This window comes from Nelumbo lutea, chromosome 1 (assembly GCF_056320005.1).
Source record: "Nelumbo lutea isolate HS-2025 chromosome 1, American lotus-T2T, whole genome shotgun sequence".
Classification (NCBI taxonomy): domain Eukaryota; kingdom Viridiplantae; phylum Streptophyta; class Magnoliopsida; order Proteales; family Nelumbonaceae; genus Nelumbo; species Nelumbo lutea.
In genome coordinates, this window is record NC_142684.1 from 4,262,317 (window position 1) to 4,270,838 (window position 8,522).

At 32.3% G+C, this 8,522-nt stretch overlaps 1 long non-coding RNA gene across 1 annotated transcript; it reads left to right on the forward strand.

Annotated features, from left to right (window-relative positions):
• Positions 1 to 6,742: 6,742 nt before the first annotated feature.
• LOC148873254 (uncharacterized) lies at positions 6,743 to 8,110 on the forward strand. Its single transcript, XR_016105318.1, has 2 exons — positions 6,743 to 7,546; positions 7,714 to 8,110. It is a non-coding gene; the product is annotated as an uncharacterized LOC148873254 (long non-coding RNA).
• Positions 8,111 to 8,522: the final 412 nt, after the last annotated feature.

Sequence of the window (8,522 nt, forward strand, 5' to 3'; positions counted from 1 at the left end):
AGTATCAACTTCAGAAATTAGGGTTACATATTAGATTAACAATAAATAAAATAATGACGAGACAAAAATTGTTCAAATAACTTAATCGATGCTTCTTTCACTGTGGTTATAGGGCTGATATTGGTGGTCAACCTAAAAGGGGAAAAGAGAGTAAGAAGAAGAAGAAGAAGACCAGAAAGAAAAATAAAGAAGACGAAGAGAGAGAGAGAGAGATTACCTTGGATTTGAGCTCTTTGAATCAATGACTTCAACAGATCGAGATCTTAGCTTCAATCAATTTTATGAAAGAGAGGGACAAAGAGAGGGGAGACGAGGGTTCAGTGAGAGGGCTTGAGTTTCAAACTCGAAGGAAAAAAAGAATTGGTAATGCGGCACAAAAAATTTTCGTGCCACAGAATAGGTTAAGTTTTTTGCCAAAACTAAAATTTCATTTTGGGAAAAATGAGTCCTACGGCAAGAAATGATTATCCAAATACCTACATCCCATTCTTTCATGCTCATTCTTTCTCAGAATCGGCAAGAATTAAAAGAATGAGGCTAGTGGCAGCGAATTAAACATGGCCTAAAGTATTCAAAGAAATCAAATTTTCTTCAAATTAAGAATATGTCTCACGTCCATCCCCTTGGATGGATGAAGTCTCAAACATGATGATTGATATGCATTTCAACTTCTCTCACATATTCAAAGAAGGAAATGCAGCAGCTGATGGTTTGGAAAATGTGGCGTGTTATAGATCTCAAAGTTTTCTTTTTTTATTCCAAGAGTTCTTTTCCACGTTTTGTTCAATTTTTATTGTTTGATGATACTTTATTTATTCTGAAACTTCGTTGTAAATAAGTTTTTGAGTGTGGTATACATGTAGTATTGGGCTTGGGGAAAGGTGAACTATGTCCTCCCTTATAATTTTCATGCAAATTTTAAGATGGCCACCCTTCCACTTAGGCATTGTTTATTTTTTAGTAAGTTACTTATTCGGGTAAATGCAATTAACTCGATAAGTTTTTCCTGGGAAACACTTATTCGGGCAAGTGCATTTACCCATATTCTTTTATTTCTCAGATAAATAAGATAATGACTATTTTAGTTATAAAAACCCATTATTATTAAAAGGGGCATTTTTGTCCCATTCAAGTGTTAGCAAATTATTTACTCACCTAGGGGATGGGTATCACTTTCCTGGGTAAGTGATACCTAGGAAAATAAACTTTCTCGACTCCCCACATTAATCTGAAAAATGAATATGGGATTCTTGGTCAATGAGAACCAAAATCCCATTGACCAACTTCCCCCTCTCAAAATCCAAAAAAAGAATGCCCTCTTGGAGTGAACTTTAGGGATAAAAAATGCCTCACATTTGTCAATGTTATCACAATATCATCATTCATCTTAATTTTAGTTATTCTCATCCCAAAAATGTTGCATGGAGAATCATTCCAAGTGTAAGTGAAAAACCAGCACATATTCGAACACTAAAAACTAGAATTAAGAATCCATTATTCTTTTAAATAACTCTCCACCACTTTTTTGTGTTTGAGGTTTTTTTTTTCTCTTGCTTTTCCCCAAGTTTATGAAAATTTTGTTAATGCACCCCAACTTATATAGTTGAATTCAATGTCTTTCTTAGGTTTGGACGAATATCTTGAGTCATCATGATTTTTAGAAACCCTATCCTTGTCCAACCTTAGACAACAACAGCTTCATTTTGTCCATCACTAACAATAACCCCTTTCTTTCATCTCATTAGAAAGAAGAATTGTTGTGACATCCTCCATTAAAACACTATCTTTTCCATAAAGCAAGATAGTAACAAGATGCTTATAAGATGAAGGAAGCAAAGACAAAAGGATTTGTCTTCCCCTTCAAAACCTTGTGTAGACCTTTGGATTAACAAATTATGAGCTTTAATTTTCCATAAAAAGTTATTTTTTCCATTGAAATTCTTAATCTCAAATCGTGTATTTAAAATCTTTGATGCCATCATACTCCAAAGTTCTGATTCTCATTATAAAACCAATGCTTTGATACCACTTGTTGGAGTATATCGGATAATCACAAATACTCCACCACGTTAATTTCAAATACTCTTCATGTGAAAAACTTTTTCTCAAGCAATTTATACTACTTATAAACGAGCGAATGCCCCTTCTTTCTAGAATTTTCATTGGACGTTTTCTATCCCTCTTGTCTAAACATACAATGGGCATAAAGAGGGAATATATGCCCTTTACTCTCATTTTAGAAACTACCCACTTGTAACTGTCCACTTATAATTGTCCAGAAACTACCCACTTATAACTGTTCATAAATTGTTCATGAATTATAAATAGTTTTGTCTTAGAGATACTGTTACGTGCAAATGCAGGCACACGTTTACTAGTATGAATAAACCAAAGAGATCTAGCATCACAAACAAATAGCAAACAAAGAAAGTAAAGAAAAAATGCAAGAAAATAAGATTTATGTGGTTCAACAAATTGCCTATATCCATGGGCAAAGATGGAACAAAATCAATCCACTAAAAATCCAAGAAAAAATTACAATATGAAGCCCATGCGAAATCAATACAAACAAAAGCAAAGTCAGAACATAAGATCTTGATTATGAGTTATGAGGCCTATGTGAAATGTGAAATTAATCTAGACAGACAAAAGCAAAGTCAAATTTCACAAACTTAACTACAAGGAGCTTTCTCCATAGACTCAATAGAATTTTAGGGCCACAACATAGCGTTGGCCACAATCAAACAAACAATAACCAAGTAGGTGCGAAATCGAGAACATAGAAAAGAGAGTTAGAAATGAAGCTATTGTTGGGGATGGTCACTAAGCCACCCCTTAGTTGGCTCATGTGCCTTTGGGGAATTCCCAATTTGAGGCAAGATGACACTATAGTTTGATTGAAAATTTCAGCTTCCAAGTTTACATCACTTGCATACTATATTAACTTAATCTTGGAGTTTGAATGGGCATGGCAGCACCCAAAAGAGTCTTTGGCAGTAGACCTGTTCATGGGCATGTGTTTTAGCCCGTGGGCTTGACCTCGGGCCTAAAAGCCCGAACCTGACTATTTTACGAGCTGGGCTCGGGATTTGTTAAAAAAGCCCGACCCGACTTTTCCTAAACTGCCTAACCCTAACCCTAAATACTTAAAATTTTTCTTTTCATTCTCCTTTCTCACTCTCACTCTTAAAAGCAGCAATCATTTCTCCCTCTCAACTCTCATAACCAACGAACCCGGCTGCACCTACGAACTCAGTCACCGGCAGCCAACTCCACTAGAACTACTCATCTCTCTCTTTAGCAGTGATCTCTCTCTCTCTCTCTCTCTCTCTCCATCCGACACCGTTTTCATCTTCTTTCTTCTCATTCTCAATTCTCTCTCTTCTTTGAACTAGGTCTTCTATCTTCTTAGTTCTCTCTCCAACTGACGCCACCAGAACCCAGGTGCACTATTTTCATTCAGTGAACTCAGGCACCAGTGGTTGGCACCACCAAATCTAGATCATCTCTCTCTCTCAAGCGATGAGCTCTCTTTCTCTCTTTCTCTGGCCAACACTGTTGTCATCTTCTCTCTTCTCACTTTCTCGGTTTCTATTCTCACTCTCAAACTCCCAGGAATCGGTGAACTCAGCAGACACCATTCTCTCAATCCTCAGAGGGCACCGACACTCAGACTCCCAGGTCAGGCTTTGGGATTTTTATGAGGGTCGGGCTCGGGCCCAAGTTTTAGGTCCGTTGGTCGGGCCAGCCTCGGGCTTGGGCCTAAAAAATTAATGTTAATAAAGAGCAAAAGCTCGGCCTGAGCCCGGCCCATGAACAGGTCTATTTGGTAGTAAGGAATAAAGTTACATGTTTGAAGTACCTCTTTATGGTTGCTATACTTTTATTGTTATTGTTAGACAATAGTAGGCATTCCTAATTTAATATTAACAATATCTATTAGAAGCCAAATCCCCTAATGCACCAAATATTGACCTCTCCACCAAACAGAGTTGGTAGCCATAAATGCCCTTCACATAGGCATTTTGTCTTAGCATTCAAACATTAACTTTTCCATTATTTCCTGCTCAGTTTACTTCTTTGCAACTTGCTTTGTTCAAAACAACAACATCGTCTCATTTACTATGTAATCATTGGGAAAATTTATGATGGCAAAAAGATATGGTATTGGAAGAGTTTTGACCAATCGAAACCTATAGTTTTTTTAGATATCATATCTTTCCCATATCATAGTCGAACCCTCAGGCCATGTTTGGTTTGAAGGAAAAGGTAGGAAAAGGAAGGGAAATACAGGAAACTAGTACAAGATTTGCAAAGGTTTCCCTACATTCTCCTTCAAACCAAACATAGCCTTAATAATTAGCCATATACAACATTTACAATTAAAAATAAAAAGAAAATTGCTTATCTAAGCCATGTTTCAGAGAAGATAGTCATACCATATGTTCGATCATGATGCACTCGTTTTTGTGATTCCGTGTTCATTACAGAACAATCATGGAATAAACAAACTAACGAACATTATAGAAAAGATTATAAAACAATAGGTAAAGAAAACACATGAGCCTAATATTGGTAAGAAATGATTTTTAATAGTTGCATAAACATTACAAAGAGCAATAACTTACCTAGGCTTTTAGAAAGAAAATACTCCATTTGTAAACAATAAAAATGTTATAATTATTTATGAAATGATTAATTAATAAATAAGGTAAAATACTTATTTAATAACTAATTATTATATAAAGTAAAATATTATGCAATTAATTATTTTATAATTATTTATGAAATGATTAATTAATAATCATTTATAAACAATAAAGATGGACTATTCTCTAAATAATTTTCGAAATATTATTAAATAATTAAACAACTTAACCCATGAAATAAAAATTTTATAATTAGAGGAAATTAATTTTTTGAAAATTAATTTACTCCAATTTAATAATTTCCATGAAATTAAAATTTAATAATTTAAACAAAATCTGAAATAATTTTCAATGTGTTCCAGAATCCATTATTGAAATAATGGATTTAATAAATATTGAATAAGTGAGGTGAAATACTATGTAAATAATTTACTTAATAATTATTTTTAAACAAAGATGAAGGTAAATAATTAAATAATTTACCCTAAGAAATTAAAATTTTATAATTTTCTTAAAAGTAAATTATTCTAATTTAATAATTTCTTCCAAAAAAAATTTAATAAAAGTTAATATTTTCTAAAATAAATTTCAAAAATTATTTAACAAACAATTATTAATCGAGCTAAAATATTACATAAGAAATTATTCATTAAATGATTATTTAACAATTATTTGTTAAACAATAAAGATGGACTATTATGTAAACAATTCCTGAAATATTTATCAAATATTTCATTTCGAAAATTATTTTTTTTTTTAATTTGGGGAAATTAATTTTCTGAAAATTAATTTATTATAGTTTAATAATTTCTTCCAAGAAATTGAAATTTAATCATTTAAAAAATATTTTTAAATAATTTTAAGTGTATTCCTGAATATATTATTTTAATAATTGTTAATTAATTTTTAATAATTATTAAATATTTGAGGTATAATATTATGTAAATAATTAGTTTATAATTATTGATTTAATAATTATTTGTTAAATGATTATTTAGTAATTATTTTTCAATAATAAAGATGGACTATTATGTAAATAATTTCCATAATAATAATTTAATAATTTATTCCAATAAATTAAAGTTTAATAATTTAAATATATTTCCAAATAATTATCAATATATTCTCTAATCCATTACTTAAAGAAAGGATTTAATAATTCTTAAATAGTTATAGTTATGTAATAGGTAATTATTAAATAAGTGAGATAAAATATTATGTGAATAATTTTTTAATAATAATTTATTATATACTGAGGTAGTAAAATAGCTCAGTAATTATTAAATAATTATTGATGTAAGAAATATTAGTGTATTAATTATTCTAACTCTAATAATAATAATAATAAATATTCCAATAATTTTATTGTAATCTAATAATAATAATAATTTTCCATTATGTAATAATTACAGTATTGTAATTATTAAAAAATATTTATATCATTATTACTATTAGTGTAATTATTAATTTTTATTACTGTAATTTAAGAGTTATTATGTAATAATTATTATTAAATAATGGAAATTATTATAATGTGTAATTATATTATACATTGTTGTAATTAATATGTACTTATAATAATGGAAATTATTATTATTATTATTATTATTAGTGATTAAACAATATTTAATAAAACTAAAAATTGGGAAGGATTGGATGTGGAAACGGGTATGGGTCAGAATGCCCAAAATCGGAATCGGTTTTATTTAATAAAACTACAAAATGGGAAAGGAATGGTTGCGAAACGGGTGCAAGTTGGAATACCCAAAATCCGAACCACAATAGTTACCATCCTCAACCAGAATTCGGTCCGCGCGCATTTCCATTGCACCGGTGACCGGCCAACGGTCATAAAAGATTTGACAATGCGGATTTTGTTTATTTGGATTCGAAAAGATTCTCTTCGAATCTTAGATCAAGAACGGTTAAGGCCTCCTCTAAGATTGCCCAGTTAGAGCTTTTGTAAATAATGGAAATTATTATTATTATTATTATTATTATTATTATTATTATTATTATTATTATTATTAAGAATTACAATTTCTTCCATTACTATTTTTTGAAAATTATTAAATAATGGAAATTACTTGAGATGAATTTTATTTAAGTGAGGGACATTAATTCTAATTCTTTGATTTAATGAAATAAGTGATAAAACAATATTTAATAAAACTAAAAATTGGGAAGGATTGGATGTGGAAACGGGTATGGGTCAGAATACCCAGATCGGAATTGGTTTTATTTAATGAAACTACGAAATGGGAAAGGGTTGGATGCCGAACGGGTGTGGTTCGGAATACCTGAAATCCGAACCTCAATAGTTACCATCCTCACCTGGAATTCGGTCTGTAAGCATTTCCATTGCACCGGTGACCGGCCAACAGTCATAAAATATTTGATGGTGCGGATCCCGTTCGTTTGGATTCGAAAAGATTTTCTCTTCCAATCTTAGATCAAGAACGGTTAAGGCCTCCTAGGAGATTGCTCAACCGGAGCTTTTCTCCTCCTCTGAAATGCACCGACTTGATGAACCGACCCCATCTATTCTCCTGTACTTAAATGGGCAGTCACAGACCTTCTATTGACTGTAAATCTTCTAGGTTGTAAGAACCTTTCGGGATTCCTTCTCATCTCCGGGAGAGACTTTCCAGTCGAGTTCAGCTCTTCATGCAAATCCAAGCTCCCCTGCTCCTCTCTGATTCAGTCAAGTTTGTTTCGAACTCAAAAGTCTTGAAGCCGATGGAAACCACTCGTCGTCTAGGCTTCGTCGTCATCAGATAGATACTACCAACTACCTTTGCCAAACCAAGTTTTCCCTTTTGCAAATCTCCTCTCTCAATCCAAGAACATGAAAAATGCCTTGCTTCCACGAACATCTTGGTTTTTTCGTTGCACAGGTGGATAACGCAATTGCAGTGTTTGGTCTTTCCCTTGTCTTTTTAGGCTGTTCAATTTACATAAAGTTGGCATCTCGCCATTTTTATTCCTGATCCATGTGCCCATTGTTCTAAATTAGTTTTCTGTATCTTGCCACATTTTGGGCCCAATCACTATTTAACTGAAGAGGACACAACCGCCAATTGCCAATTATGGAAAATGTCATACATGGAGAGGTGCTCGAAGATCCTTACAGTTTTAGTGTACTGTGTAAGAAAGCAAAACAAGAAACCATCACCATCAACACAACCAGAAAATGCTGGAAAAGAAAAGGTACCTGGTGTTCTCTAATGATATAGTTTTTTTTGTTTTTTGTTTTTGACTGGTAGGCTGATAGATAATGATACCGCATTAAATGTTTAAGACCTACCTGGCTACACTACTCATGTTTTCCTCTTTTTCTTCCTACCAGAAATTGGAAACAATTATTTAAAGGATTTTATATCTATAGGCTCTCTGGGAAGGATGTATGGAATCTTATTGTAAATTCTGTCTATATTGCAAGGTGTGCTTTTCCATGGAAATGGTAGATAATTATTCATGGTGTCTTAATTTTGGAATAAAGAATTGACTTGAGACTTGAGTGTCAGAAGGGGAGGGGGTCCCAATTGTCCAATGCAAAGTAGATCTAAATAAGCTTTCATTGTGATGGAACTTCGAAGTGATGGATTACATTCTCAGAGAAGAGCTTTAGATGTCAGAAAAAACACTAACCGGATTTAACGTTAAAGAAGATTCAGGATGGTATTGACATAAGCAGCTGTAAGGTGAATCTAACTCCTTTCAGCTTCGTATGCCACACTAGAGAGGATTAGTGAAGACTAACAGATGATAATATTACCTTCTTAAATATTCTCAGTGAAGACTAACAGAGGATTCAGTGAATCTAACTCCTATAAATTTGCCTTTCTTAAATATTCTCAGACCTGACAGGTT